Source organism: Mercenaria mercenaria, unplaced genomic scaffold (assembly GCF_021730395.1).
Source record: "Mercenaria mercenaria strain notata unplaced genomic scaffold, MADL_Memer_1 contig_3492, whole genome shotgun sequence".
In the NCBI taxonomy this organism is placed as follows: Eukaryota; Metazoa; Mollusca; class Bivalvia; order Venerida; family Veneridae; genus Mercenaria; species Mercenaria mercenaria.
Window position 1 is genome coordinate 59,345 of NW_026461635.1, and position 6,186 is coordinate 65,530.

Below are 6,186 nucleotides of genomic sequence, written 5' to 3' on the forward strand. Positions count from 1 at the left end.
GGTCTCATTTAAGGTATGACCCATGTAGTGCACCTCCGTTTGAAGGGTATTTAGTTCCAACAATTAATCTACTTTGACTTAAAATTTTCAGGGGTCATAGGTTTGAGCCCAACTGGGACCAATTTTTCCCCTGATATTCCTTCTTCTTTTCTTGTAAGTTTTTTACTTTTTTAAAACCTATTATTGATATATTGAACAAGAGGGTCATGATGACCCTGGATCGCTCACCAGAGTAAAATGAGCTACATGTTTCAAATGTCAGACTGATGATTTTTAGAAATTTTTTGGATAATTTTCCGATGTACAATCAAGTAACCCCTGGGGCGGGGCCAATTTTACCCCAGGGGTCATGATTTGAACAAAGTTTGTAGAAGTCTTATAGGCAATGTTACATATCGAATATCTAAGATCTAGGCCTTCTGGTTTATTTTAAGCAAATTTATGAAGATTTTCCTATGTACAATCAAGTAACCCCTGGGGCTGGGTCAGTTTGACCCTGGAGGGGGGAGGGGGTCAAGATTTGAACAAATTTTGTAGAGGTCCACTAGGCAATGCTACATGTCAAATATCTAAGCTCTAGGCCTTCTGGTTTATTTTTAGAAAATTTTGAAGATTTTTTCTATGTACAATCAAGTAACCCCATGGGGCGGGGTCAATTTGACCCCAGGGGTCATGATTTGAAGAACTTTTGTAGAAGTCTACTAGGCAATGCTACATGTCAAATATTTAAGACCTAGGCCTTTTGGTTTATTTTAAGAAATTTTTTGAAGATTTTCCTATGTAAAATCAAGTGAACCCTGGTGCGGGGTCAATTTTGACCCTGGGGGTCATGACTTGAATAAATATTGTAGAGGTCTACTAGGCAATGCTACATGTGAAATATCTAAGCTCTAGGCCTTCTGGTTTATTTTAAGAAAATTTTTGAAGATTTTCATATGTAAAATAAAGTGATCCCCAGGGCGGGGTCAATTTTGACCCCGGGGTCATGATTTGAACAACTTTAGTAGATGTCCACTAGGCAATGCTACATGTCAAATATCTAAGCTCTAGGGCTTCTGATTTTTGAGAAGAAGATTTTTTAAGATTTTCCTATGCAAAATCAAGTGACCCCTGGGGGGTCAATTTTGACCCCGGGGGTCATGATTGAACAAATTTTGTAGAGGTCTACTAGGCAATGCTACATGTCAAATATCTAAGCTCTAAGCCTTCTGGTTTATTTTTAGAATTTTTTTGAAGATTTTCATATGTAAAATCAAGTGACCCCTGGGGCGGGGTTAATTTTGACCCCGGGGTCATGATTTGAACAATTTTAGTAGATGTCTACAAGGCAATGCTACATGTCAAATATCTAAGGTCTAGGTCTTCTGGTTTTCGAGAAGAAGATTTTTAAAGATTTTTCTATGTAAAATCAAGTGACCCCTGCGGCGGGGTCAATTTTGACTCCGGGGTCATGATTTAAACAAACTTGGTAGAGGTCCACTAGGCAATTCTTCCCACCAAATATCTAAGCTCAAGGGCTCCTGGTTTTTGAGAAGATGATTTTTAAAGTTTTTCATTTCGGTTGCCATGGCAACCAGAGTTCTGCGTGGAATTCAATTCTTTGAACAATTTTAAAGAAGACCATCCAAGGAACATCCCTGTGAAGTTCAATCCAAATTGGCCTGGTGATTTAGGAGGAGATGTTGTTTAAAGGAAAGTGTGGACGGACGACGGACGGACGTACAACGGACGGACGGACGGACGCCGAACGGTGAGCGATCACAATACCTCACCCTGAGCACTTTGTGCTCAGGTGAGCTAATAAAAGTGATCACTTTAATCTATCAAGAAAATTAACATCTTAAACAGAATTTTGGGACTTACCCATTTGTCAGCTGGCTTATATGAATTTGCTTTGTGCTAACATAATGCGATTCTGTAGGAACCTTGAGCAAACAGAAATATTAAACATGGATTTTCAGTGTCAAGTCATAATACGCCCGGATACAAGATATTTGATAGCTTTATTGGAGTAAAAAAAGTGTCCGTCTAATTGTTTATTAGTCCTTCATTTTGTTCGTTTGCTTGATGCTGAAATCAATATTTGAATATCCGGTTTGCCATATTAAAATATATTCGAATATTCGGCTTGTTTAACGGAAGCTGTAAATACTTGTCAAATGGTTGGCATTTACACAATATATGACTTTGTTTAATACTTGAATCATCGTAATAAATAAGGACTGTTGGATAAATTGGCAAGGGCTTTTTTTCAGTCAAGATACAATAAAAAAGAAAAAAATATATTAATTACGCTGGTATTTATCAACAATATACATTTTTCATTACATTGAACAGGCGCCGATTGAAATGAACAAAAGACAAAAAAAAGGCATCACATTTACGCCTGTTGCAAACTGTTAATCCGTAACGCAAACCCCTGTCAATCATGCATTGCGATTTTCTTAATAATTGGACAGTTTTTGACAGTCGATAAACAAACATGACAGATCAAATCGAATATTCGTACCCATCCCTAGAAAGCTTTACATGACGACATTATTCAGTGATACATATAAGGCTGTTTCATACTCCATTCATGTGATTGACCAACATAAAATGAGACATTTTCACCAGCCAAGATTATATAATGGATGCGAATACATTAACTTTATCTTAGTTTTGACAGTGTATGCATATGTTATACTGGTATAAACAGCAATAAAATACTGTTTTCCTGTTTTCTATGAAATACAAATAGATCATATAGTGTAGGAGGTGAGGCCGGGAGTGTTATTTCTTTTTTAACCAATAAGGAATACAATTTATGTTTGTAGCCGGATCATATTTTCCAGATCATATACCATGTTGTTTATGTCTCTCTCATTGCTGTTTTCCGATGTTTTTATCTCTTTAGGTATATATATTGGTCTTTTGAGTACTTTGATTATACTTATTGGTCTTGTGAGTACTTTGATTTTTATTTGTAGTCACGTGATGATCAGAAGTGTATGACGTCATTCTCCCAGGTTGTTTTAGTAAAGGAGATGTGGTGCAGAACTTGGGTTGACGAATGCTTTATTCTTCATTCTCTATCAGCTTGTATTGTAAATGCAGTCCATGCATTTACTCTAACAGATTTATGAGGTAACTTTGCAATGGCTGGAATGATTATTTATTGATCAGTTTTGGTGCTATTTAAAGATTGAGCGCGATGTCTTTGCGTTCCAAAATGAGGGTCATGTATATAACTTCTGAACTTCTGTACATGCATGTATTAATATCTAAATCATTGTTCACAGTATCAGCATCACGTGTGGCAGATGTGTGAAGAGAAACTGTGCAGACCAGTGTCACTGTGTGTATAAAGGGTTATGATCCCCTAAATCTGTAAGTTAGCCTTTTTATTATCTTGTGGACATTATACATGTAGTGTATACATTATTTTATGACACGCATAGTTAAGGCATTAGACCACTATGGTGTGTAAACTGTGATTTTATATAAATGAGATATTTATCAGTACAGAATGTTCAACTGAGACCATTACCTATTTATTATGTACATGTAAAGGCATTTAACTGTTAATCTGTTTATATATAAATACGGATGCAGTTGTTTGGTATTTCAGTGCCTGGAATGTATACGCCACCTTAACAGACATCTGATAAAATATATATCATATGAACTGATAGATAGAGTGTTGTTTTATTTGTGAGTGTTGAAGAATAGCAATAAAGGACAGAACACAACATGGTGATATCAGGGGCTATTACTACCACATAATTGAATATTAAAGGAGGATGCCAAAGTCTGAAGTGGTAGATTTTTTTTTCTTTATGTAATTTTTAACCACCGCACCCATTAAAATTCTATGGTAAATGTCAAAAGTATGGTATTCCTGCAAAATTAATATGATAATAAATTCAACAGTAAACCATTCATTATAGAATCATTTGAGTTATTTTCAAGAATTTCACAGTCACATTTGAGTAATATATTATAGCACCATGCAAGAACAATGGAACTAAGTGTCTTAAAAAGCTGAAACCAAGATTAAGTATGGACATACGTGTATTATGTGCGAAGCTTAAACTGTTGAAACTGTTAGAAAAGTATCAGATAAGGACATTTCTACTTTTTGAGTGCTTTAAAAAGCCGCATAGATGCTGGTGGTAATGATACTGATAAGTATATTGACTCTGTAGTTGAATATGACGCTGATCAAGAACTGAAATTACAATACACCAGTAGCGATATTCACCGACATAAAAGTTGTTACTATACAAGCAAACACCATATAGCAAGACTATGAAGTAACCAGCTGTTACATGAAGGAACACATAAATCATCACGATCTACAGAAGCAAGACCATCAAGTTCCAAAATCCATAGACGTCCATGTAACTGGAAAGGGTTTTGTTTCTTTTCTGAACAGAAGTCGTAAAAGAAAGATGTAAAGTATCTACATTTGAGTTCTGTTCTAATCTTGAAAACAGAGCTTGTAAAAAGTGACATAGAAACGGATTGTAACTTTGTGATTACAAAAAAAAAAGATGATAACAAGTAAAGCAACTTATCATAGAGGGTGCTATCGTATATACATTAAGCAAAATGTAAGATGATTTATTATGTCAAAGGAAGAAAACGTATACAATACCGCTCTTGAAAAACATAACAATAAAATCCTTTCTCAAATAAAATGTGGACACACTTACTTTATAACAAGCTTACTTCAGCAACACCAAGCAATTCTCACAGAATCATTAACTGACGACGATGCATAATTTTACACTTCTCAAAGGCTAAAAATAAAATGCCCAGATCACAGAAAATTGTTGTATAATTCTGTCCAACCGTAAAGGTTATCATTACTTGTTGATAGATAAATAACTGAAGCTGGATTCAGGAGCAAGATTTTAAGAAGCACTGAAGTCTGAAAAGATAGAGGCTGAATTAAGCGTAAGACAAGATAGAGATCAGAGAGCAGAGTTAGTGTTATTTCATGCAGTTCTTATACTCAGATCTGAGCAAAGAGATTGCACCTGAATACTAATCCGGCATCGTGATCCAATATGTATCTGTAAAGAACAGAAAGAAAATAGTGGAATGTATTCCTTTGTGTCATGGGGAGTATCAGGTGAGCATTCATGATCACATGATACAGTCAACAAGACTCAGATGAAAGAGATAACACATCAGGAAAATCTATCCATCTGTCTAAACATTATGTATACATGTTCCACGGGCAAGTGTAGAAAACCTTAGCATATAGATTTAAGTCTAACAATTCACCAGCTGACACAATCAAAAGATGCAGTCTTTTAATCATGAAAATGGTTATGAAGAGTGAAGAAAAATAGGACTGTACCTTCAAACATTTAACTTTGATTAACTCTTCGAGCAGCAGTTGATAATTTCAACAGAACTACATAATCTCTTGATGGCATACATCTAGATATTGCAAATATGTTGTTGTATCAGACTGATGAAAAGAGAGAATTGCTCAACTTCATAATTGCAAATATCATATTTAACGGAAATAAGAAAAAAAGAAACAGAATAAATAATTATCTAAAGATATCTTTAAAAGAAAGAAGCATAAGTTATTTTCGCAAAATTGAACATACACTCACATAATCATTAAGCATTACATTATGCAAATTCACTCATGCGAAAATGCCAAACAATTAATGGAAACAAGAAGACACAATATCCCACCCTGTAAATCAGAGTATCAAAGTGCGATACCGCCTTCGACTGAAAGTAATGTGTTGGTTCTAGAAATATCTCATTCGAACATGCATCATGTTTGTTGGGTTTAACGTCGCACCCATACAAGTTCATATGGCGAACTTTTAGCTTTGATGGTTGAAGACGACCCCGGTTTTCCCTCTAAGTATTATTTCATCACGGGCGGGTACCTGGATAGAACCCACAGACCTTCTTTACAAATACAGACCTTCAGCGAGGAAACTCGTTGGCTATCTGGCATGAGGTATTCAATGCCCGGAGTGAAAATCGAACCCAGACCGGTGGTTGGCAATTGAATCGACGTCAGCGGCATTAACCACTCGGCACACACATCAGGGATCCGCAAATGCGAAGTTTCACTTTGATACATTATCATTATATGATGTCTGGTGATTGCCCCTCATCGATGTGGGTTTAAGCCTCACTCGGGACGTTGAATTCTTCATGTAAGAA